Here is a 27,522-nt window from a genome sequence, read left to right as displayed (position 1 = left end):
GCTCAAGTTAAACTGGCAAATGCTGATGACTTTATTTTCCCTTGTTTTATTGGTACAGCCAAGTAGAAAAAAATACTAACAGCCTTTATCAGCAGAAAGTTGTTACCTAATACAACCAGCTGGAGAATTTCCTTGGGGGAGCAGCACCATGGAATTAACTCCAGAAAGCTAGAGGGGGAGTCTGAACTTCCGATGTTATTCCAGTGTAGAAAGTCTTAGTTTTCAAAAACTAAAAACTGCATCACAGCTTTCTTTGAGTGGTTTGGTGACCAATATATTTATAAACATCCTTGTAAATTAACTGTGTCCTTACATGTCTGTGTATTTTATGGTTGATCGGTTTCATTTTAAGCATTTATTACTAGGGTTAGATTCTTGCGAACTGCCATCCACTGTGGAAATGATTCCATTGAGCAAAGAGCTCAATTGATTATTGACTGTAATCCTGTCTGTGGACAAAGGCAGTGCCAGTGCTGTGTGTGCTTTAAAGACTTTGATTTCTCCCATTGACTGACAAATAAATATTACCCTGTGTACAACCATCACCCTGCCCAGCTGGTGAATTGTACTGTCTGGAACTGGGATAGGACACTTCTCATTCAAACAGGGCACCAGAACACCAAGACTCACCAAAAGATCCAAAGATCCAAAGGTCCAAGAGAGACACAGAGCCTGCTGCAGATTGAAGGGATGGCCATGGAGCAAACAGAGCATGGCTCAAGGGCACAAAGGCACTCAGGAAGGGACCTGACCAGACTTCAGATGTGTGAGGGAGCTGCTGACCCAGTGGAGCAAAACGAGAAGGAGGAGAGGATGCAAAGACTGCTCTGAGGAGAAGGAGTGACCTCCAGAGACATCCTGACATACCCAGAAGGGTACAAAGTACATTCTGGAGAGAGCACTGTGCTAAGGTGACCCTTTAAAGCACCAGGATGAGAGGAAAAAAAAAAAGGAAACAAAGAAAAATTTAAAAGCAACAGGGAATGTGCCAAACAAGAAAACACTAAAAAATAAAATAGCCAACTCAATAAAAGGAGACAGAAAGAAAAATTTTAAAAGTTAAGGGGTACAAGGCAGAGGAAGAAAAAAAATTAAAACTGAGACAGAAAAATAGATAAAAGTAGACATAGAAAAGCAATTTAAAAATGAGAGGAGAGTGAATATGCAGAAAAGCTTTGAGAAACCTCACAATGAAGGGTCAGACAGGCTGCAGAATTGAGTGGAACCTCATAGACTCTATAAACAACATTGTCCTTTCAATTCTATGCTAATAAGACACTTAGAAATATTCCACAATGGCAACTGTAGAATTATCTTGTCTGCTATCACTCATTTTTAAACAAGGTTCTTTTGGTTTCCATGCAAATGCACTGACTGATTCCTTTTATTTAATTCCCTTTCATTTCACTTAATTTCATTTCTTTCATTTCATTTCATAGATTTCTCCATTAGTCACAGGCTATTTACATAATGTCATGGAATTGGCACGTGTGGAGCTATTCTCTGCAGAATTCACTTCACCCTCATACCTGGTGAGGAAAACCTGTTAATTTGTGTGGATGTCAGGGTTGTAACAGCTCCATGAATTAGTTCTTCCAGTCAGGAATGGCTACTACAGTCACAAGAAGCTCTGAAAGTTTGGGTTCCCTCTAAAGAGAGTTTTTTACCCCCTTGCCTGTTCCATTTTTGGTTGGAGTCTCCTGCAGTGTTTAATGGCGTGGAACCAGACCTGCAGTGCCAGAGGACACTGCGAGAGGCACAGATTGCCCGGACACACCTGCAGTGAGTGCTGCACAGCCTCCCCCTCCACAGGCTGCCAGGGCACCCTTACATTGCCCAGCACATGGAAATCTCTCCTGTCCTCAATAAGGGCCAACTGAGTTGTCTGCTAACAAGTTACAAAATGACTGCTTTTGGGACTACAATTATTTGGGTGGTGTAGTTGTGTCAGATGAGTCCATGAATTAATTTCTACCCTGAAGCCATCTCAAGATTTGCCATCCTTACAACTACTAAAAACCAACCTATGACTGTTGTTTGATCCCCACATTTTCTGAAGTAGTTGGCCAGTGGAAGCTGTTCAATCAGTTTATTGGGTTACGGAGTGGGAATGGTATTTGGGGTTTGTTTGCTTTTCAAATAAATGCAACCACTATTTTCTTACACATGAGACATAAACCTAGGCAAGAATAAAAGTCAAGAATCTTTATGTGAATTGAAAAAACAAAGGAGATCCCAGAACAGTTTCTCCAGAACCAATTTCCCAGTCTTCTGAAACTTCTTTAACAAAGCTATCTAGCTGCCTCCCCTTTTACATAACCACAGGAGCCAAGCAGCAATAATAGCCTGGCTATAGTTCTTACCCATTCCCTGTGCTCTTGGGCAGATTCCACTGCTTAAGGAGCTCCCTTCAGCTGCAGGAACGAATGCCAAAGAGCCTAAATTTTGGGAAAGGGGTTTAACTCTGGAGTGGCAGGGAAGGAGTTGAATTTGACAGAGCAGAACAGAGCTGAGCCAAGATCTCACCAGAGCTCAGACCCTGGAAGAGATTCAGGAAGATTGTGCAAGAAAATTGAGATAAGAGTTTACAAGTCTCAGAGTAGATTGTAGCAGTATGTAAAAACAACAACAAACATATATATGTGTGTGTGACTCTGTTTAACTCAACACACTGGCAGCTATCTGGGCTGCCAGAGAAAAGATTATATTTGAGCATCATGTCTTAACAGGACACTTTTACAAAGAAACAAAAAGACACAGGAACCATTTCATAATTTAACTTGCACAGGTGGAAGATCCACTTATAAACTGCAGCCATGCCCAGAGATTTACGAGACAGTCAGTCCTTGCAGGAGCTCAAAGCCATCAGGCACCTGAGATGTCAGTGAGGGACTCACAGCCTTCTCCTGTAAGGCTTGGGAGTTCTTACAGCAAGCAGCAGGGAGAGCCCAGTATGTGGGTTGCTCCGGGTGTGCTGCAGCATGGGCACTTCACAGCCTCACTGGATGGCTCCAAGTTTATTGTCCTTAGAGGAGCTGCAGAGTAAAGGTCAGAGGGACCTCACCACACCCACAGGGTAAACCTTTGGGAGGCAAATTAGTCAGCAAATAATGTCTTTCAAGATATCTAGGCACTATTTCACTATTTGTAACGAATATCTTTGCCAGTCAGCCTAGCAATGCTGTCAGCATGGCATGATACCCTATCCAGCACACATTCACATTTGAGCATTTCAGACGGCTTTAAGTGTCTCAATGCTTCCAGCTCTTTATTCCCAGACCTTTCTGACCGTGTGAGCAGGTCAAGTTCTCACACCGAATGCACCATGCATGCCTGCCCTGGATAGAAATCAGAGATCTCCTCCTTGGGACTGGTGTCAACCAACATCAAATATGCATCCAAAGCAGCCTGGTCTGTCTCCTGGAATCAGCTCTCAATGCCTCTTGCTGCAGGTGTCATCTGTCTCCAGCTCTTTGTGGCAGTGGGAGCAGGGGGGAACTGTGGCAAATGTCACACTCTGGTGGTTTTGAATGCCACCATCCACATTAGTGACCATAAACCTGATCCCAAGAGAGCGCATTCTCCAGGGGCATCCACAACCTCTAATCACTGCCAACCCAGCCTGGTCAGACCCCCAGTGCTTGTCAGACACAACCCCCAAACCCTAATGCATATTGAGAGCATAACCATATTTTGAAATGCTCCTTATTAACTAAAACCTGCTAAAACATTGCCTGTATTTAGGCATTCAAACAAAACCATTGACATACTGCACTGAGTCATCAGCTGAAGGAAGTCCTATGACTGACTGGGAACAAGATTCCTGGCTTCTAATTAAAGATGAACTTAAGACTCTTTTAAAAATTGGCCACAGAACTAGTATTGAATCCAAAAGCAAAATCTGAGTTGACTGAAAGGTCAACAAACACAGGGAGATAATTACTGCTTGATGTTCCAGGAAATCCAAGCTCTGACACTAAATTTAAAAAAAAGTCTTTGATGAATGATAACAAAAACTTTCTTTCTTCCCATCCCCATCATGCAAACAGACCAGACACAGACATACTGAGGCCATTATGCAAGAAAAACCCAACAATCATGGAAGTTCAAGTATCCTGTTAAACCTCACATCTTTATTCATTGACATACACAAAAAAATCAAATATTTCAAGGGAAAAGGGTTTCTTTTGTTAGCATCATTTACTTTGCTGACTTATCACTTTACTGAGTTGATTAACTTTTGCTTTGAGCTCTTGCCTCTTTCTAAAGAAAAACACACAGTATATTAAGATTTTAGGAGTGTTCAAGCCATATTAAAAAGTTGAGGTGAGTGTTAAAATACTTTCAGTGTGTTTCTGCATGGAGGGGATCTGCAGCAGCTGCACAAAAAGCATCTGGGAATAGGAACAGCAAGTTATGAGAAAAAAAATTACAAACAAAGAAAAACTATGAACAGTCAAATTAATTTAATCAAGGGTTCCTGTACATCTGCTGCTAAGAAATAATAGCTGCTTATTTTTTTTCTTGGAAAAGCTAAAAAAAGTCAGCTGCTAGTTTAACAATTAAGTAGAATTTAAAAATATGCAGAATGACTGAACAGTTGAGGATGTGAAGGAGCCTCTTGATATCATCTAGTCTAACCCCCCATGCACAGTAAGATAAAATGTTTTTTCTGAAGTATAATCATAAAATTTACCTAATTAAAACTCCACCAGAAAGCTGCTCCTGGGCGGGTGTTGCTGAACCACCACCAGCCTCACTGCGATGTTTGCTGCTGCTCCGGTTGGTTCAGGATCTCCCAACTCTGAAAGATTATTTTTTCTCTGTCCCAGTTCATGTTGCTGACAAACTGGGAGCTGAAGTCTCTCAGAAAAAACAAAACCTCCCAGTGGGGACCACTTTAGCTGCCAGGATGAAGGCAGTGGTGAGCAGACATGATGGGGAGCTGCTGATGGAGGGGGCGTGAGCCTGGTATGTCTGGGCAGATGTACAGGCAAAAAAAAATTGTTTTTTCTTTTTTTCATGCAACAGACCAAAGCAGGGCTGAAATCAATAGAAATTTGTTTCTTGCCCACTTCATCAGTGGGATCCTGATGGGTTTGGAAGTTAATATTTCAGTACATGGTACAGATAGAGAAACAGACACCATCAGAACCACCTTAGATTACCAGAATCCAGCGATCCTGCAAATTACTGCCATCTGCATTTTATATTAAATATGTCTAGAGGATACTTGTCAAATTTGATCTTTATGAATATCTGTCAACCTTTTATACTGACTTCATTTGCTTTACCTTGAGAGCAATTGAGCTGGTCCCCAAGGCAGGCATTACTCACATGCCACTTTAACAATCAGATTAGTGCTGTGTTTGCTCTAAAAGCTGAAGCCTCGGTGCTCAGCACTGAAATGAGATCTCCTGAGCACAGCACACAGCCTGGTCCCAGCTCCTGCCCTCTCTTGGAGAGGTCCTGCTCACCATATGGTGCTCCTGCTATGCCTGTGCTATTTCTAACTTCCAATACTATTGGAGTTGTGATGGAAAGATTTATAAATAAGGTTTTGATGCCAAGATGTCTGCTCAGCACACCATAAACTTTTATTTGCAGGTAGTTGAATCAGCACGGGGCTGTGCAGCTATCAGTGCAGGTTCACACACCCTGCTCTTCCTTTACCCAGTTCCTTAGACCTACTTTTACCCACTTTGCTTTCTCTCCTGCTCTTCTTGCAAACCTGTGTATCTGGATTTAAATTTGCTTTGGCTCTGACATTATTTAACCAGATGGAAAGAAAGCAAATTTATACTCTAGGCAATGAAATGAACCCTTGACTCCTTGAACACCTCCTTCTACCACTTACCCAACACCCACCCTCAGCACAAGGTGCCAGTTCTGCAGGACAGACCTGGCCAGCCCCGTGCCCACCACCCCATGCCCAGCCCTCTGGGCACAGCTTCCACATAAAGTCAGGTGGAAAACCAAGTACTGACAACTTCTTATCAAAAGTTGCCCACATCCCAGTGTCAGCTTTAGGCAGCCCTAAAAATAAAATAACAGTTCACCTAAAAGCATTAATTTCTAGATAAATTGATCTAAATAATTTTTGGTAGACCAAACACTCCTTTCAATCAGATGATTAGGGCTGCATAAAACCCATTCTTTTTACTCTACTGTTCAGCATTTAGGTTAATCTCCTGTCTAGTTTTAACATCTCAGCAGTCATCCTCCTGCAAAAATGAACACTTTGCAGTCCTAATCAAAAAGCGTTGAAAGGCTCCAGAACTCCCAGGGGGTGACAGAGGTACAATGGATTTCTCCTTCACACAGCACCAAACCTTCTTAAATGTCCTCAGCTGCAGCCAAGACAGAAGTCTGGCTCACATAGCACTGACTTCAGTGCACTGAGAACATCAAAAATGAGCCACTTTGGTGCCAGAGGTAGGAAATGTGTTATTATCTGGGATGGTTACAAAGAGAGGAAGGTTTCTCCCAGGTTGAGTTTCCAAAATACATATGGGAAATGGATTACTCCTGTCTCAAAGCTCATCACTCATTTCTAGAATCCTCCAGTGCTCAGCTTGCTCTATTTAGATTTTCAGTTCCCCTTTCCTTCCTTCTCTCTACCACTCCCTTACTAACGAGGAAAGAGCAGAGATATCATTTCTCACATGATTTAGCAAGAACATCTAGATGATGGAAGGACATACCACCAGGATTTTATAACCTGTAATTCAGGTTTACCAATCAGGAAAGTGAAAATTGAAGGTTTGATTTGCTGGGAAAAGCAACCAAAAATCAAAAAAAACCAAACCAAAACCAAACCAAAACAACAACAACAACAACAACAAAAAAAAACCCAACAGCACCTAAACCAAAAAAAAAAAAACCCAATGACAAAAAACCAAAACCTTCAAAACTCAGTAATAAACCCCACAGACAAAAAACACAGCAAAACACCAACACACTCTGGAACTTTTACCAGCTGTCACATATAGATGAAAATGTTGTTTCCATTCACTTAAGTAATTTTTAAATAAAAAATAACTACTACAAAGCATTAGGAATCAAATGTCAGATTTTGGCACCATTAAGCAAGTCATAGGATTTTTAGTAGCAGAATTCCTGTGCACTAAACTACCAAATACCAGACTCATCATTTTCCTTCCCAGAGATTTTGGAAGCACTGTGCTTCCCAGAGATTTTTGCAGCACTCCAGAAAGCAGTACAGCAGCTACACAGGAATTCCTCAAAAGACATTTTACACCTTTTTCACCTCTGCAGAGGTGTGGCACACATCAGCCAAGGAGGCTTCCCTCCCACTATCACCTCACCACTTCCACCAACAGGTTTAGCAAACTCCACATCCACGTTCTCAGCCTCGTTGCACCCCTGGCACTGGGGCTGGGTCAGCGCAGCTGCACCAGCTGGAAATTTGGATCAACATCCTTGTGATCTCTAGCTCAATATCAGCTTGAACCTTCCTAGAGAAATCAGTGTACTGCTGGCGTGGTCAGACAACTTTTCCCATGCACAAATTTTGCTTTTTAAATACTTCCAAAATGTGAAGGCTTTGGGTATCACAAAGAATACATATTTGCAGATCAGCTCTCTCATTTTAAGTGTAACAAAAGGTCAGGACAAACTCAGCTCTAGATCCTTTCCCAGGTTACTTTACTTTGACTCCCAGCAGTGCTGTGAGGGCCAGCAATCCCTTTCTGCATGTTCCTGAGTACTGCAGCACTCCCTGCACCAGCCCCATATCAGCTCTTCTTCCCAAGAAACCCAGACCTCTGTTTGCCAAATTGCCACACCTTACACAACACTCCTATAGACAGTGCTCATTATCAGGGAATTTATCCAGCTGCATTTACACAAAACCCTAAGAGAATCCAGACCAGCTCTGTGCATGAGCTCCCTGAGCTCTCTGCTGAGTTCCACATCGTGCTCACTGTTCTGTGAGTAAAGCTGAAATTTCCATGTATTTTTCTCCTAGTGGCCTCAATGTAAATATGGAGAGCCTGAATTCATGAAAAAATCAGATTTTTTCTTGTCTCAGTTTTGGAAAGAAGGAAGAAAATTAACCAAAAGTCTCTCCTCATCTCACTCTTTTATTGTATTGACATTTTGTCTTGTTAACTCCGGAGCCTCAGTCACGAGGGTTGTAAAATTGCTTCAGTCCATAATAATTACTTCTCCACATCATAAACCCATTATGGCACAATCTGTCATTATTGGCATATATTGTAATTATTGTCATTATCTGCCATCCTTGTTTGGCCAAGGCAGCAGCCGTGGTGGTCACACCTGTAGTACAGGCTGGGTTGGGCAGTTTAGACAACACAGCAAGAACCTGCACAATGCATTTTTTTAGCTGGGACAATTGTTCACTTTTTTCAAAAAGAAGAAAATCAACAAAAATTTAAGAGTGGTTATTTTATTACTATATTTCCTGCTAGTCTTTTATGGGTACAAACTATTCTTGTGTTGCAGAAAATCAAGGCAGGATTATGCTTAGATTGTATCTAATTAATTTTTCATACTAAAAACCTTCTTGATGCCAGATGGCTGATACATGCCAGTTTAGAAAACAGAAGGTACCAGTTAGAAAACAGACAAAGCCCTCAGCTTTTTTCACTGAGCCCCTTTTTTACCTGCGGCCTGGCTAAACAAACTGTACTGTGTACCTTTGAACAGGGAAGTCATTTAAAAGAAGCACAAATCTTTACAATTTTAGTGAATCTCTCTAGACTTCACAATTATTCTTTTGCATTCAAAGCCATCACTCTGTAGAGTAAAATACAGGAGGGATAGAATATTAACCTTAGAGTTATCTTTTGCTATGTCAAAATATCTTTGTGCCATCATCTTGATATAACCTGGGGCTCTTGAGGAAGAGGCATGTGGAAACCAAGAGCCTGGGTTTGCTGTGCCTCCTTTTGTCACCTCCAAGGCAGAGTTTGCTGGCAAAGGAAGAGCATCCCCACCAGGACAGCTGAGCAAGGGACAGAGAGTGCTGCCAAATCCAGCACAACCACAGCCCAGTCCCAAATTTGTCAATGCCTGTGCAGAGGGGAGCAAAGCCCCATCTCCCTCTCACAGGTGAAACCTGAGCTTGCACCCACAGGGCAAAGGCATTTCTGTCCTGTGTGTGCCAGCTACCCACTGGCTAACATTCGACAGAATGTCACACAAAAAGGAAAAAGCTGCTCCTTAATGATAGTCCTTCTGTTGTTCGACTCAGGGGTCTTATTAAAAGGGAAAAAGCATAGAGAGCAGCTAATCAGCTGCTCTTAACAAATGAAGGTCTGGAGATTGATTTTTCAAGTGATTAGTGGTGCAAACACACATTTTCACAACTCAAGGTCTTTGCATTTTTATCCAACTGCTATTTTCATTAACCAGGGAAGAATCAGAGAAGGACAGTTAACAGCCAACACCATCCTCAAATACTAATGGCTTTATTACCACAGCACACAGATTAAAAAACCTGTATTGCAGCTCTGTTCTCATAACCCCAGGAGTTCCACAGGTGCAGCTTAATTAGAAGTAAAAGCTGTTGCTGTACCTTTGCACATACAATTTTTTCATGAGAAGACATCACTTGCTGGACAAAACTCCTCCCAGCTTGGCCCAAGTCATACCCTGTGTCCAGCAGCATTTAGCACCATCGCCCCTCTGCTCAAGTTAGAAGCTCTAATGACAGCAGCTGCCAGCAGCCTGTGGGCTGAAATAGGAATGGCTCAGAGTCAGATGATACACCCTGAATGAGTGTGGTGGCATCAGACAGATCAGACAGCCTCTGAGCTCACTGTGCTCCTTTCCGTGCTCCTTCCCACCTGTGCTGGTTCCTCGAGGGGTCTGGCACTCACAGCTGACTGCTACTGGGACTGGGAGCACTGAGTGCCCAGCACTCGCCAAACACACCTCCAGCTAAACACAAGACACAGAAACTACACTCTGCTGTCGAGATTAATAACTGGACTTAATTTAAACCTCCAAAAAGGACAGTTTTCATAAAATCATCACTTGTCTACTGCTTGTTGCCTAATTTCCTGAAGGTGGAAATCAGGCAGGATTCGCCAGTTCCTCTTGAAGAGAAACCCACTGCCTAATGTAGGGCTGGAACAAAATCCCAAATGTCCCTACCTTCAATTCCCAGCCTATGGCACAGGCAGCAGAAGCAAGCACTGGCAGCAGCCATAGGATAGTCCTCTGGACCCCAGTGACACCAGACATTGGTGCAATGAATCCAGTCAGGATGTTCCTCCTCTCCCTTATGTAGCTTTAAAACCATAAAGTATAAATTAATGCATACAGGACCTAAATGTTGATACCTCGTGCTAACACAGGCTCAGTCTCACTGCAGTTCTCAGTGGAGTTAGTTCATGCACTGTGGGCCCATGGTGTTATCAAGATATGAGAAGGAATGCATTACATAAATATATATTAATCACAGGGAAGAGAACAGCCAAGACCAGTTTTCAGTTTTGCTTCTGCACTTAGACATGCTTTGTAGATATTTTCCTTCAGCAAATGACTCAATCCATCACAATTAAAGTAACACAATATAATCTATCCTTTGGTTTAATTGCTCCCCTTCTGCCAAATATTCAAGTTCTAAATACATTCAAAGCAATATTTAAAATAGGAAGATTATTTTCAAAATTAGCACAAATCTCCTAATGGGTTCAGAATTACATGCTGGGAGTCTTGCAATGCATTGGGTTTTGGTATTTAATTTTAAATGACTTCCAAGGTATGCCAGCATGAATCTGAGTTATTTCCCAGGAAATTCTAATGGACTTGGGTATTGAAATCCCTCAGAAGATCAATCTTCTCTCCTATGTGCTGCTGCAAACACTCTCCTTCTCCCATATGCTCAGGGCAGAGCTGCTTCTCCTGGATCCAGGATAGTGCCCACAGCCCATGGCAGGACCAAGCCCTGCATCCTTACAAGGCACCAACCCACAGCATCTGCATCTCAGATATTTACACAGCTCAGGAGCAAGACCATGGGGAAGGTTACACATGAGGTCAGAATGAGAGATGCACAGAAAGACACCAAGGAGAAACTCAGGACAGTGCCCATGGCTTTGGAAAAACACCCAGGGAGAGGCAAGGACCAGTTACAAAACCAGGCCACATGTCCTCAACAGCTCTGCTTGGGCAGATTTGACCTGACAACTTAAAAGCTTTCACTAATAGTCCCACAAGCTCGCCCCAGGTAAAGCACATGTACATGCAGATATGTTTTTTGGACAACAAACCAGAGCTGTGCTCAGAGCTTTGCCACTCTCCTTCCTGTAACCACTTGGCAAGTGGAGAAGAGCGATTCAACATCACCACTATTAAGGAATTAAATCTCTTCCATCCTTTCCTCCCAACTCCCATCTCCTGACTTTTCTACTTTCCTTTGCTGCACCTGCCGAATGCTGAATTTCATGTCCATGCTCTGATATGGAAAACTGCCAGTGCTGAAGCTACTTAGGCAAAGAACTGAGGACTTTTCAGACTGCTGGGCCAGCTGCAAACAGGGGCTGCAATTCCTGGTCAGTGATATCCTGCACCCAGACATGGTCCTGGCCAGGCCTGGCTCATCCCAACCTGCAACTCCCCCAGGCTGCCTTTGGTCCCAGCCCCTGAGGGCGGCTGCTCTGCGCCCACCTGGGCAACAAGGAGCTCTGTCCCAGCCAGCAGAAATCAAACCTTTTGCTTCTTTGTTCAGCTGCAAACCACTCAAACCACTGCAGTAAGGCACCCACGAGGGGAAGGGGAATTACAGGTAAAACTCCAGCTTCCTATGAAGATGCTTCAATAAAAAAACCCAAACAAAACCGAAAAAACTCCAAACAAACAAACACCCCCAAAACAAAACAAGAGAAAAAACCCAAACAAACAACAGCAACAAAAAAAACCCACACCTGTGCTATGAGCTGGATTTCAGAGCTAAAATTCCCTGTACTATTTCAGTGGCTTGGTCACAGGCGAGGCTGTGCTGAGGGCACCGGGCTCTGGAGCAGCACAGGGCGCTGGTGCCATCTGCCGTTCCGGCAGCCACAGGCACAGCGGGAACAGCAGCACAAAAGATTAACACTGGACTCATTCCTGTGTGGCATAAATGAAAAGCCTTCAGATGCCTGAGGGTCTCCTGTGGCAATTTAGGGATAAACGAGGTTTGAGGCGAAATTTATTTACATGGGAAATATCACAAGAAAATCCTCGTTGACCCAGTCTTTGATGCTGCATGCAATTAGACACAATGCCCTTCTAGAAGCAAAGAATGGGATAGAAACAGAGATAGACACTTACTTTTAGGGTAAAATTACTTTAGCTTTATCTTAGCTTATTACTTTTAGTTTCTCAGCCAGGAGTTTGATTCCTGCAGCTCAAAAATCCAGCAGTTCCAAGGAGAAGAGCACCAAGCTCTTTTCCTAAAAATTATCTCCTATTTAGAACAAGCAAAACCATCTCCATGTGGTTTTATATAAACCACAGAGAATCCCAGCCTGCTCTGATCCAGCTCTTCCACTGAAGGCTCACAATCCCCACCTGGAAAACTGCCTTTCCAAGATAGCCAGTTTGCACCCAGACCTGACGCAGACAGCAGACCTCAAGACACTGGTGTGAGTTTCACAAGGAATATTATTTTGCTGGTCCCAATTCAGCTGCTTTGTATGAGAATAATTTTCACTGTCCTTAAAGAGAGCTATTTATACTGACAATTGGGCTCTGCCTTAAGCACTTAAGCCTGCTGTCTAGCCAGAAAACAGGCTTCCCACCAACTTCCATGCCTCTTCCTGCACCTGCCCTAAATGCTGATAAAAGGTGCTGTGCCATCCATGGAAGTCAGGAGGAATATTTCTGCCAGAGCACAGACAATATAACTTTTAATTGTCCTTGTTTATGGTCATGAAAACCTGCAAACTTGAGGACCAGAGGTGCTTGTGTGTCCATCAAGAGAGCTGCAGCTGTTGGGATGGCATCCTGAGCATGCAGAGGGAGCTCCTGCCAGAGCTAAAAACAGCGAGCGCGGGCAGCGTGAATGAAGTGCCAGCAATCCACACTCTGCACATGTCCTGACCATCCCTGGCTGAGGCAGCCGAGGGGAAAAGTCTCTACTTGGAGCCATTTTCTCTGCCTCAATAATTTAACTCCATCTCCTAAGCACCAAGGGGAACACCCAGCTGTAGGAACCACTGTTATGATGGGAAATGGAATGAGAGATCATAGTGAGTGCAAGCCTATCTGCTTTAGCAAGTGGGTTGCTTAGGGAAAGGCCAGGATAAAAGATTCCTCTCTGGAAATATCTCAGCTGCAAAACCTAGACCCACAGCCACAGTGGAAACTCACATAAAATTGACATGTTTTGCAGAGCTGTATCTTGATGCAGCCTGCAGAGGACCCAGCTGGGGGACACATCACTACAGTCTATAGATATCAGGGCAAGTGTCCTACCCAGGGCTGGCAAGCCTCCAACAATGTTCACCACTCCTCAAACTGCCTATAGACAAGTCTGTATAGCCCAGACTGGCACAGGTTTAAATTACAGTGGAAAATACATTAGATACATCAAAATACCTGAAATTAAACCCCAGGGAATGCTGCCAGAAAGCACCACTAAGAGAGCTGTGAAAGCACCCAATAAAGTGGTTCCTTGAGGCAGCACCCAGTAATGTCTTTATTGCAACACTGTGAGAACTTTAATCTGAGCCTAGCCAGTCTCCCCACTAAAATATTGTTCCTGGGATTCAGCGTGGGAAGAGCAAGCAGGCACCTCTGCTAAGCTGCTTTCAGAAGTTAATACTGACAGATGACTGAGGATACCTGCCAGCAGTGCCACTTCTGTTATGTAGTAACAAAGTTCCAAATTGCTCATACTCATCTGCAGACATTTTCCACCACACTTGCTCAATCCCCTTGAAGTCTACAAATATGCACCAGCATAATTTAGAAGAATATTTGGCTAATGTGGTCGGAGATAATCTGAATTTACAAGATTCCCATGATAAGCACCTAGGCTAAAACTACTGATCTGTTTGGCTCACTGAGAATATCAGATCCTAAATGGAGCAACAATGTCAGGAGAAAGGTCAAATGTGTCCCTGTTGTCCAAACATGGCCCTTGCAAGAACCTGCACTGCTGTTCTGAAGCCAGACAAATTGTACCAGCCCAAATTTGGGTTTGGAGCAGTGTACGGCTAAAGATGAAGGCAGCCCAACCAGTGCTAGTCTCAGACTTGGTTCAGTTTATTCAAACTTGGCTGAGTCTACTGGTGAGTCCAGTTTCAGACAGGTTTGACTAAGTATAACCAGCCAAACCTGGCAGAGTCTACCAGAATTTACCACCCACGTGGAGTCCTCAGTGTGGGAAGTCAGAAGGGGAGGCTTGGGGAGACTCCCAGGACCCACTCACTGCCCCTCCACTGCCTTGGGACATCAGACAGGCTGTGACATCCTCTGTCAATGACACCTCCATGTGACTGAAACCTCCCAGAGTCTCTCCTCTGCTCACAAAGGGTGATGTTCAACTTGCAGTCGTGTTCTCTGTGCTGAGGCTCTCCTGGAGGAGGAGCCCTGGCTGTCCCCTGCACCCACACACAGCTCTGCAGGTAGGTGCAGAAGCTGTCCTGGCACACCTCTGTTCAGCATCCGCCCTTCCAGTAACCAGCCACAACCAGCCTGTGACTGCCACAGGTAACCCTGGGAACTCTTTGGGAAACACCTGCTGGCACCTGCCAGCCTGCCTGGACCTTCTCTCTCCCAAAATTCATTGCACTGCCCAGCTCGCTCTCTATCCCAAGCTCACTTGTGACACGAGCACCAGCTTGTGCCCAGCTTCCTCACACAGAGTGGAAAGATGTGCTGGGTTTCCTCAGGAAGTGAGAAGTTTCTGTCTGAACTCTGAATACAACAGTCAGAATTAATTAATTCAATTTTTACTGTCAAAACTACCCCAGACAACAACTTGCTACTGAAGATACCCAGCTTCTGCACAGGGCACATGCCTTCATCTCCACATGAGATTTTTGTTACCTCCTCATTCAAAAATCCCTCTGTTAAAAAAACAAAAAAAAAAAACAAAACACAAAAACAAGCAAATAAAAATAAACAACAAAAAAATGCCCCTACTCGTCTGCCTCAGAATTTGATGTATTAAATTGAAATGTCAATTCAGGGGCCCTTGACAAAACAATTCAGGAAGAAGGGCCCCAGCATTTGTGGCCTTTGCACCTGCTACTTTTCCATTTTGGGAAGGGTTTAAGATGGCTGGAATAGGCAGTCTCTTCCCACCACTCCTGCATTCAAAAAGATTCAAAAGTTCATCTGCGAATTATGTCCCTAAGAGGTGAGTAATAGTTTAAATTCCTCAGGCTGGATTGTCTAGTGAGGGGATCCAAGTAAATCCCATTGATTTGTGGCAGAATTTCTTGTCCAGAAGAAGGGGAGAGCATCCCTACACCACAGCCTGTGCTGGAGGGCAGGGTCCACCCCATCCTTGAGACCAAATGGTCTTGATACGATTTGCAGTGACACAAAAAATGTAACAACAGCCATTAAAAACAGTGCAAGGAGAGATGCTCTAGCCAAAAGTAATTTATACCTTTTCACACAGTTTCTGGGACTCAGTATGAATGAAGCAGGAAGGCGACAGGAAAAAATTAAGAGCTTGTGCATGCAGGAAAACAAACTACAAGTTGTATTTTCAAACTGGGAATCTGGGGAATCCCACAAGAGGTAACTAATTATTCAGTACCTCTCACTGCTGGATAGGCTTCTGCAAGGCACCTGGGTTATTTCCATGGCCACAAAACTGATGGAGGCTGACTAAGCCGAGCCTGAACAGGGTAAGCCCAGGCCAGCTCTCAGCCATGGAAGGGCACCGCTGTGGGGGCAGACAAGAACCAGTTTGTTTATAGACACTTCCAGAGCAATGGGCAGCTTTGTCTGGGGATCCTGCCCTTTGAGCATCCACACAAAGCAATTCCTCCAAGGGTGTGGGAGCACAGGAACCCCACTATGCCTGCTGCAGTGAGACTGGCATGGACACATCACTTCAGAAATGCCCTCGCTGCTGCTCCCTCCCCAGGCCACCTCACTGAATAGTGCACCTAGTGTGAAATTTAGGATTATAATGGCACTGCACCTCTGCCATCATCACCACATGGCTTCAGCTCCCACAAGTTTACACTCCCAAGTCTGGAGGGTGGTTACATGAGGCTGCTCAAAACAGCTAGACATATGCTGGCTCCACCAAGATATCTCCCTGCATTCCTCAGCATCTGAGAAGAAGCTCAGGTTTTCTTTATATCCCAAGTGAATAGGAAATTCTTTACATTCCAGATCTGTATAAGAGACTCCTGATTCTAATGAAGTTTTTCTACACTTCTCTTTCAATGTAGAGAGCCACAATCGACCTGAGCTGGCATCTTTCCAGCACTCAGGGCTATTAGCATTTCAAATTATAAGCAATTATGGATCTGGCCACCGTTGTATCTCACAACACCAGACCTGTTTTGTTCCAGATAATGGTGCCACTCTGTTGACTTTCAAACAGGCTGGAGGGAATAAATTGCTGCAGTTTATTCCCATACAGCTGACATTCCCGCCATGCCATCACTCACAAGCAGGGATCTCAACATTAGAAATGTAACCCACCACCCCAGACAGCCTCCAGACCTCAGAGGGGAGCTGCTGGAGAGGAGACTTTCTGCTTCAAGACTCAGCACTGACACAAACTGCTGGCAGCAAGAGCCCCAAAACCAAATGGATGGCTTATAGAAGTAAGTAACATTTTCATTTATAGCATATTAACTATGTTCTTGGGATGTTTGAGGCTTTTCAGAGGTGGGGAGGAGAGGCAGGGATATGATTTTCCTTTTCAGAGAGCAGCATTCCCCTTGCTGGCACATCAAACTCAGCTCTTACCTTTAGGCTCATCAAGGGTGGTAATTTGAGCATCCTGGCAAACCAGGAGCTCCAAACCCACAGCATGCTTGGCTCAGTCCTGCTGTCTGCATGAGCATCTCTTACCCTTACACCCAGGAAGATTGTGCTTTCCAAAGCAAGAGAGGACTCCACTGCCAACCAGGGCATCCCAGCTCCACAGCACAGGTACAAGGGGTGAAGCCATGATAAGCTCTGCCCCCCTGAATGTCTCACTTCATTTGTGAGGTACTCTGCAAGCAGCCAGTCCACTTGTGCTTCATTTAGTGTCCTGGGCTGAGAGAAGATGAAATTGTCCACAAGACCCTCAGCTGTGATGTGGGCTGGGTTGTGCAGCTGAGCACCCACTGGGGTCCAAAGCCTTCTCCTAAACATGGCTTGTGGCAGGGGAAAGAGAGAAGTGGTAGAGGTTCTACAGGGAAGAAAGTGTCAAGAAAATATAATACAACTTCTCAGTGGGTGTCTTGTCACAGCTCTGAGACCTGTAGCTAATGTAGGTAAGCAGAACCACAGCAGTGGGATTTGGATTTAGTCTTTCACCCTGTGCTCCACCTTGCAGCAGCACAGGGTGCTCTGATTCTCTAACAGCACATCATTTACAGCCATGGAAGTTCACTGTCCAGCACTCTCCTACCAGAACACATCACTGGCTTTTCCTGTGCCACAGCCAAGGAGGAAGGACAGCCTGTCTGTGCTTCTGCAACAGGGCAGGAGCAGAGGATGACCTCAGGCGATGGGCAGAGCTGGGCAGTGCCCTCCTCTCCTGGCCCAGCAGGGCAGGACCCACAGCCCAGGCCCTAAGGCACAATGAACACCTGGCACATCATCTCTAGGCTTAATCCAGAGAATGGCCAGGTGTGGATGGGAGTGTGGGACCTCCCAGCTCCAAAGGACAGAACAGTGGAGGATCAAGTATTTCCTCAGCAGATCGGAGAGTGAGGCAAACTTGAGGGCAGGACCTGCCTCTTGAAAAGAACTTTATCCCCTTTGTTGCCTGAGTATCTTCCCTTTCATGTTTTTCTTTTCAGTTGCATTAATTAGTAGGTTTGGGGTATCCAAAAGCTTTGTTCATAGCACTGTTATCTCCTAGAGGAATTCCTTGCTGTTGTTGCAAAAGGTAGCAAGAAAATGGAGTGGTGGCTTCACTGCCTGAGAGAGGAACTTTGTCACTTCACAAATTCTATTAACGAGAACTGTAACTCACCTCTACCTCTGCTGCTAATTTGACCTATAACATTTTAAATGTGTTTGCTGACCAGCTCTCTAAGCAGAAGCAAACTTTGTATTTTTGGCAGGGAGGGCAGGCAGACACAAAGCCCTGGCGCTCTGGTGCCTTGCAGTGCACATGTGCCTTCTTATTGCCATTTCCTAATTTCCAAAGGTTACAGAGGGCAGGGGACAGCCCCTTACTGGGTGCCAGAGCTGCAGCACGAGCTGGAGTTCAAAGCCACCCTGCCATGGCTCTACTTGTGACAACTTTCCAATGCAGCTGGGCACATATTAAATTAGGCATTTTTGGTTTTGAGAGACTTTCCAACAATTAAGCAATATCAATTGCTTGTGGGAGACTTGAGCTGAAGTTTGGCACGTGTGCTACCTCTGCCACTCTCCAGAGTGAAAGAAGGCAGAAAATCAAAGCCCTGCTGTACTTCTAGGGGTTTTCTACATTTGTTTTAGCTGCTAAAAAGAAGGTAATCCAAACACACACAGAGATCACTGCCTAGATGTGCTCTTGGCTACTAGCATGATATCTAGTAAATCAACTTTTCACTGCAGAACGGCTTTTCACAAGAGGGGAACACAGGGAGCATGACCAAAACACCTTTACACCCACTGCAAACAGAAACAGTGAAACATACTAGCAGTGTAATGGATTACAGGGCAAAATAGGTAAATCATGGCTCATTTTTGTAAGGAAATGGCATTAAAATCTAAGAGTTTAGGCACTGCATGTCTATGGTTACAAATTTACAGCTCTGATTTATAATGAGTCAAGTGCAAGCTAAAATCAGGCCTGGCTTCCTAATGGCCTTTGGGTGGAAATGAACATATTTGCTTTAGTGATGCACTCGGGTTGCTCGACAGGCCCAGAGTTTTGTATGACACCAGCTGCTTCCATATCAAATGCTGTCCATGGAGTTAAAATTAGCCTGATCCTATTTCTGGGGGGTTTGGCTGTGCAGCCACTGCCCATCTGCGCATGGGCTCCTGGCTGGGATCAGTCACTGCCTGGCACCTGCTGGGAAAGGGAGGCTGTGGGAGCACAAATGCCACAGCATTCATTGAAACCAGCCTTTCCTCCTCCTAGGACACGGGGTGTGGCACATGGCACTGTCACAGGAGGTGTTTGGGAGGGCTTGGATGGCGCAGTCTTGAAGCCTGCTGGGTACAGACAGTAATCACTAGAACTTATTTTTCATTCAAGAAGCATCTGTGCAAGTTATTTAATTTTATGCAATGGTTTCTGCCAGCTCAATTTTCTGTGAAATGGCTTGGGATTTGTAAAGTTATTTCCCTAGAAAAAGCTTCCTTTGACTGTACAGTGACAGGTTAATTTAGGCAATTTGAACAATGATGGTTTGGGGAATTGGCTTCATAGTCTACACCTTAGTTCTACACACAGGCTTCCAAACTACAGTGCTTAGCTATATTCTGATTATTTGTACTTTTTAAATGCATGATTTATGCTCTGTGTAAAGGCTTCCAGACAGGAATAGTTTTCTTTACCACATTTTACAGTGCAACAGGTAGGTCCCTGTTGAGGCTTCGAGTTTTGTGGTGGCACTGCAGCACATGCAATGGGCTGAGTGCTCTGACCACTGTTCTTCCTGACTTGGTTATATGATGCATTTTGGCTCCCAGCAATTTTAGATAGTTACCATGAGCCTTGCTGTTGAATCAGCTCTCTTGCTGTAGGCTGAAATTATCTTTTAGATGCTGAAGCTGCCCCAGCTTCTCTGGTGAAGAAATCAGAGACAGGACATGAACAAGATGTAGGACTGAGAACAAGTATTTAAGAACCCCAGCTCTGCCTCACTGTACAGTAGCCCTTTAGCCTCTGCAAGGCCAATGCAAGGGAGAAAAATATGGAAAATGCCCTCTTCATGTTGGCACGAGCTGCACCCCCTGCTCCCTCTCTGCCACCCTCACACTACAGCACTAACAGCCTGCTCCAGCATTTGAAAGGTGCTTGAGATGATTTTGCTGCTCAGGTGGCAGCAAAGGGAAGAGCTTTGCTCTAGCTTGGGCAGGAGCTGGCCAGAGACCCCATCCCTCCCTCCTCCCAGGCTGTCCAGCCCACAGCACTGCACATGTGGCATGGAGGGAGCCAGGTTTACACATCTCTGATGCCAAACAGTTCTGCTGTGGTTCACATGCTCAGCACAAACCCCCCTAGCTCCTGGGGAATGCCAACAATGGTGTGTGCCTCTGGGAAGGCACCTCTGGCCAGAACCCTGCACCACCACCATCAGGACACTGGCACCACCTCTCAGCAGCCCCACAGACAATTCTCTGACCAGTGAGCTAAAAACATCTCCTGGCATGTTTTTAGAAACCAGAGACAAGAGAGTTTAAATAGCACTCCTCACAGCAAACAGACTCCAGGGGGATCCTGGGCTCCTTTTTAATTGTGCTCGTTCAGATCTCACCCACAGACTTCACTCTGCTTGTGGAAGTGAGCACTGGTGAGCAGCGCTGATGGAGCTGGACTAGGACAAGATCTTTAGGCCGGAATTCACCGAGGGCAGAGATGTGAGGTGATTGGTAACTGAAGGATTGTGTGCACAGCTCCCCTCCCTGGGGCATTTCTGAGAGGAGCTCCCATAGAGCACAACTAACTCCCTTGCCCTTCACTCCCTTGCTCCTGCATTGAGCAGCAGCAGCATGAGCAGCACAGGAGCCTCATGTGCACTGGGACAAGACAGCCAACATTTCAGGCTCAGGAGCTTTGGTTCACCTCTGGATCTGTCAGCTTTGATGATTTCAGGTTTAGATGGCAGAAGCATCAGACCACCAGTCAGTAACCACTTGAGGCACACCTGTGTGACAGGAGATGACAGAAGCTACAGCAGGGCACGTGCTGCTTTGCATAACACTTTGGAGAAAAATGTTATGCAGGCTCTGCAAAAGCTACCCCACATTCCTATTTGCATCTGAGTGCAACATAGCTTCTGCTGTCACTCTATAGACATCCCATTTGAATGTGTTCCCATCTGAGGATATACTTTCCTTTTATTTCTATGCAAATGAAATCAGTTAAGTAAAACCATGATGTTTGGGGACAGAAAAGGCTCTTTTTCTGTTTTGGTAATTACTACTATAGCAAAGACATCCTGTGCTACAGGATGCTGTAGCAGTTGCAATTCCTGCATGCTGTTCACAAAAATGCCTTCTTCCTGAAGGAAGGACACACATAAAGTGGTCTGGGGCCAGTGGAGATCAGAACTCACTGTGTTCTGTGGCAAATGCAAACGTCAGGGTACAGCTACGGCAGCAGAGTCATCCTTGGGGCTTCAGATAGCAAAGCCATGAGCCACAGTTACATGCACTGATCACACAATCCCCATCTCCTGAGCCTGCCGGAATGAGAGCCACCTCCTTGGAAGGTGTGCCCTGCATGGAGCTGGAGGCTTCTCACCCTCCTCTTTGGCCCTGTTAACTTAATCCCCCCCTGACGTGCAGCAGAGTCATCTCTGGGCATGTGTCATCTCTGTGGGGAGGACAGCTCACTCACTGGCTGAACAGTGCATGGCACACTTTCTACCTCAAAAAAAGAAAAAAAACATGAGTTTTTGTATTATGGCTGAGGCTCTGCTTCATCGTTACCTGCAGGCATCCGTGTGGGAATGGGAATAACAGCCTGCAGCAGTCTGCAGGGAAAGGGAGAGCTGGGATGGGATTCATCCCCTCCTGAGGCACAGGCGGGATTGTGCAGCAAGAGGAGCCGATGTCCCGGCGGCTGCGATGGGGGAACGGGGGCTCAGAGCTGTACCCGAACACTGCAGCCCAGCCCTGCCCCAGTGCACCAGCTCAGCACTAACACAGAGTTCTTAGGAAGCAGGAATCCTGGAGACCGAGACTGTGGGTGTTGCCTCACAGCTTTCAGGAAAGAATTTTGTCTAGCTTTGTTACAGCATCCTAACTGCAGAGACAGCATTTACAGATTCTTGATACAATATTCTTTCCATGACACTGAATGGCCCATAGGATTCACATAAGGGACCCCCAGCATCCACTAAACAGCCTCTGGGATGTGCCTGTGCCATGTGAATGCCAAAGATACAGCACAAAGCAGCAGGCAGGTGCCACAGGATGCCCAGGGGCTCCCCAAACGCTGTTGCCTGTATTCACACATGCACATCCTCTGCAGGTCACAGCCATGGGCACCAGAGCCTTCATCCCAGGGCCTGCAGGCTTCTCACGTCAGGCAGTCTGGGCTCAAAATCCTTCTACATCTCTGTAATGCTCTGGCATGCAGAGAAATGGGGCAGGGCAGGGGTTTTTTAAATAGGGAAAAGAGGAAGGAAATTAGCAGGATTTCTGTTCAACACAAATATACTTCAACAAGTATGGAGCCTCATGACTTCAAGTGGAAGCTTAGCATCTCTTAAAATAAGCTCTAGGCGTCTTTTAATGTCGGTGCTTAAAAGGGGATTTAGTCACTTGGTTCTAGGAACTCCAGTTTGACTCAAGTGTCCAATATCTGTCGGCAGTTCAGCTGTTATCCAAATAAGGGGAGGGAAAGCCAGGATTTTCCAGCCCTGAGAAACAGCTGTGCTCAGAAGAAACATGTAACACAAGGGATAAAATTAATTCCTCCCCAGCCCTGGTGTGTGAGCTGCTCGCAGCCGCTGGATGAAGGGCCAGCCCTGCCCAGCATGTCCCATGGGGCTGCTGAGGCCATGGGGAGCCTCTCGCTAGGCGGCCCCCGAGCCCCACCAGGGACTCTGCTCTCCCCCTGGCACCTTCCAGACAACCAAAAGGAGATTTGCAGGGACAGACATTGAGGCCCCATCTCTTGACACTGCACTTTGGAGTGGGAGCTGTGCCTGTGAGCACAAGCACCCTGAGTATGTGCACACCTGCACCAACAGCCCACAGGCTCCACTGCCACATGAGCCACACACTGGGTATGTTTGTTCACCATCTCATCAGGGATGTGCCTTAAGTAGTTCCAAAATTAACCTTCTGCTATGATTCTTCCAATATTAAGGCAGCTGTTGCTCAAATGCCATTACATTCCGAGTGCTGATGCTCTTTTCTTTGCATCTCTTGCTCTGTAAAATGGACAAACCCAACTTAAACTTTGCAGTGACTTTGAAGCATGAAACACAGTACACTCATTCCAGCAGCCATGCTGGTCTCCATGCTTGTTCTGCTAATTCCAGAGGGAGACTGTCCCTGAAAGTCAGCACACCTTTCTGCCCTTCCCAAATGTGTATGGAAATGCCCACAGGAGTGCCAGACACAACTTTTGAGATGCAAATCTCCAACCTGCCTCATGGGAAGCATTAAAAGCAGAATTCACTCTGAAAATTTTACTCTGAAATTGTGCTCTTTGGTGCTACCTGTTCTGAAAATATGCCAAAAATAAAACAGGCCTTTGAAATACACTCAGCTGCATTTCTGCAATTTAGAAAGACTTTTAGCAAGCTTCACATCCAACCAGGATTCTGCAGTTTCTGTGAATACCTTATCGATGGCTACAATAACCTTTTGCAGCTATTTGATTGTTTTCAGAATATCCCAGCTGACACAGACCTGCCCCACTCCCCACCTGAAGAGCAGTGATTTTAAGAAATCGTTCCACAAATCACAACTGTCTCTGCAATCCAACTGATCTTCTCAGGATCCTTGGAATGTAGGAAAATAAACAAATAAAATCACCCTTTTCTCGCTTCCTACAGAAGTCTCATTATTCACACCCCAGGAGCAACAGAGAAGCCACTTTATAATCACACATTCACACCACTAAAGAACTCACAACTAGAGAGCTCACTACTGAAGTGGTGACAATTTCCCTGTTTTGCCATATGGCACAGAAGAAATGCAGCTCCACACAAAGCTTTCTGCAGCCCACTGCCATTGGGAGAGTCTCGTTCATTGCAGACCTATTCATATCTCTGTTAAGCCCTACAGAGTAGTGCCACGAGATACCCAAGTGTCTAGCACACACTCCCAAAGCTTGAACACCTCTATGAAAATGAGTAGCACCAGCAGGTACATGCAGATGGCTTGCAAAATGCATCATTTTCAAAGTGACTGAAAGCTGAGTCTTATCGTGTCTATTCAAGCCTGTTTTTTAAATAAAGACAAGATAGTACATTAATGTGATGTTGGAGTCTAGCTCTGCCTTACTTTTAGTGTAAATTTTAAAATGTACTCCTCCCCTCTACACTCACTCTTTTCAGTGCAGTGTATTTCAGATCCAGCAGATGCTTGTCTTGTTCCTAAAACAGATTTAATGTGTTTTCCATGATCTAAACACCTGGCAAAAGAGCTCCGTGCAGATTTAATACTTTCCTAGCCCTATATTAAATTTGTCCTAGTGTTGCATATAGCATAATTCTGCAGTCATGTCAACTATTCAGGTAATGCCAGAATGTCGTCATTACGGTTTGTGTCAACAGCATGATCTGTATGTACCTTGTAATCATTCTGGTGTTGGGTTGCAAAGGTCCTTGGACTCTTCATTTGGCTGACTCTAATTCTGTCCACAAAGATCTAGAGTTACACTAAGTAAAGGCTGACATTTACATGAGACACTGGGACTGCTAGAATGACTCACCAAGGTAAAACCTTGGCTAGATATTCTTTCAAGGGTGTAAATTTTAGGGTGATGACTTTTCACAGACTTGTAAAATCACAGAATGGTTTAAATTGTAAAGGATTTTAAAGACCATCTCGTTCCAACTCCCTTGCCATGGGCAGGGACACCTTCCACTAAACCAGGTTGCCCCAAGCCTCTTCCAGACTGGCCTTAAGCACTTCCAGGGATGGGGCAGCCACAGCTTCTCTGGGCAACCTGTGCCATGGCCTCAGCACCCTCACAGAGAACAAGGTCTGGTGTGGAAAACCTCTCTGCTTAGCAAGGCAAACACAGACAGAGGGGCAGGTCACACACAGAGCTCCTCAGGATGTGGGATCAGGATCTCAGAAGTCTGAGAACTGATAGTTACAGAAGCCTGGAGCACCACTCGTAAGGAAAAGGAGCTGAGTCAGAGAAAACACATACCCTAAGAGTGACTTTCCAGTGTTTCCTTGGAAGCTGAATGACCTCCCCTCATTTTTACTGCTCAGTTGGAGAGACACACACACAGGACAGCTTTGGCCTCTTACAGAAGCCCACTATTTCAACAGTTTGAAACCAATTAGTAATATCAGGGCTAGTCAGCATTTCATCCAGCTCCCAAATGCTCTCAGGACATTTAGTCTCCCAAATACACTCCACCCTTTAAAGCAGCACAAGCCATCATGTTCAGCAGGCTTGAAAGTCTCCTGGTTTACTAAATATCCTAACCCTGAGGTCATTAGGTCTCAATCAAAACCAGGGAATTCAGAATAAAGCAGTGACCCAGTGCTGAAGCTCATAAGCCTTTTATCTGTTCCCATGAACTCTCCTTTACCTAAATCTAATATTAACTGTGAGACCATCCAACACTCATGAGAAGCAAACTGTGAAATAGAAGGACCACACAAGAGGAGGAAAGAACAGAGCATCTAATGTGAACCATGTGTGTGAAGGATGTGTCTACAGACAGAGGTGCTGCCAGCAACGTGGATTTCAAGGATGGCTTCTGCTTTTTTGTAGACACCTACAGCAGCCAAGAACAATCAGAATTCCCAGTGATGGGGTCTTCACTCAGCTGAACAGACAGGATCTGCTCTGATGAGAGGTTAACCCAGCCTTTCTCAAGCACTGGCAGCTGCAGCAGCCCGCATAGAGCTGCCTGCATTTACTGTGGGAACACTGACTGCCTGGTGTGTCACAGGGCATCAGGCCAGGCACACTTGCAACCCTGACAGCCACCATCCCTTGGCCATGGTCTCTGCCACGTCAGGAGGTCTTAGCAGGAATCATCACATCGAGGAACTAATGCCATGCAACTGAGTAACTCTCTTGAGCACAAATTCATAAGCTGGTGCTATTCCTGCTTAGAGCTAAAGTTCAGTGCCTCTTTCATCATACTGAAAACCTGTCAGGAGCTGCTCTTATTCAGTTCAGTAGAGCAACATCTCTCCAAGACCTTGCTCCTCACTCCAGATAGTGTGTCCAATGCCTCCTGCAGCACCTCACTGTGCTGTGGTCCTAAACCACAGATGGCCACAGTTCACTCTGACCACTGCACAGGGCAACCTCTGTGGCCCCTGTTTCTGTGCACATCTTGTGTGAATCCAGACTGATCATGGCTTTGGAAACAGAGTGGAACATGAAGAGTGATGGCAGTTCTAAGGATAACGAAGTCTTTTGTTGTCCAGAAAAAGAAGGGGCAATGATCCTCCAATCCACTTTTGTTAATGGTGTCTCAGGTGCATGGGACACTCTTTATAGCAGATATATCAGTCCAGGAACTCCTTTCATAATCTGAACACATCTAATTTTTCATCACCCTTTGACTTTGGAGACAAAACAGAAAAACCCAAATAATCCAATATTCCAGGTCCTGAAAACTGACTATACCAACTGTTACCTGATAGACTAGAAGGCAGTGCTGTAACCAGCACCACAGGAATATGTGGTGGAGTCCAGCCAGAACTGGTTTGCAATGGGAACCCAGGGCAACTCAAAAACATTGGCTTCCCAGGCCCAGCTCCCACATCCAAGGCTTTGGGATTATCCAACAGTTCTTGCATCACAGCACAGCCCTGCTGATGGCCTCATGATATAACCTTGGACAGGAGCCATCCTTGAACTGCTTGAGAGACATTTATAAATGAAGAGCAACAGCTAGAAATATGAAGGCCATGGGTGGTCCAAGTCCATGGGTAACTGTGTCTGGGGCCCTCAGGGCTCAGTAACACACTGCAGGTGTGAATGAGACACACAGGGATATGTTCTTATTTTAACCAGGCAAATCCAACCAGACTGCAAAATATCCATCACGGTAATTGGGTGTCACTCTTGGAGAGTGCCAGAAAGCAGAAGAGAAAGAAAACAGATCTCAAGTAAATTATTTGCACCAAAGAGTTATGCAAAGCCTCTGAGGAATTCAGGCACGTACATTGATTTTATTTTATGTGTTATTTGTAGCCTACTGACCTCTTCAAGGTAACTAAATCCCACTCTGCTGAGGTGTCTCTGTCTCTACACAGGTACCCATCTGTAACTCCACCAATATGACTCCCAGACAGGGTGACAGTCAGCTAAAAGATCTCAAATTTGCAGTTACTCTATGTAACATCTAACAAATGCTCTAAGTGCCAAACTCTACCATGTGAAATCAACACGGGTAAGATCCAAACCCTGAAGAAACACCCACACTCTTCTGACTTAGAGCACTGTCAGGGTGCCAGAAAACAGCTGCAACCTTAATGAGAATTAGGTGCCAGACCTCACATCTCACATCTGGTTCTCCACAG

At 45.2% G+C, this 27,522-nt stretch overlaps 1 protein-coding gene across 2 annotated transcripts in view; it reads left to right on the top strand.

Moving 5' to 3' along the window:
• Positions 1 to 16,681: 16,681 nt before the first annotated feature.
• The window catches only part of MYOT (myotilin), a 33,118-nt gene continuing 22,277 nt past the window's right edge, over positions 16,682 to 27,522 (top strand). The window contains exon 1 of one of the 2 annotated variants that reach the window (XM_019008152.2): positions 16,682 to 16,778. The gene's annotated coding sequence lies outside the window, so the exon portion shown is untranslated. The remainder of the gene's footprint in view (positions 16,779 to 27,522) is intronic. The other variant, XM_033517703.1, reaches the window with a different exon arrangement.

This window comes from Parus major, chromosome 13, assembly GCF_001522545.3.
Source record: "Parus major isolate Abel chromosome 13, Parus_major1.1, whole genome shotgun sequence".
NCBI lineage: Eukaryota > Metazoa > Chordata > Aves > Passeriformes > Paridae > Parus > Parus major.
The sequence above is the reverse complement of the archived record's forward strand: the minus strand, read 5'-3'. Positions and strand labels throughout refer to the sequence as shown.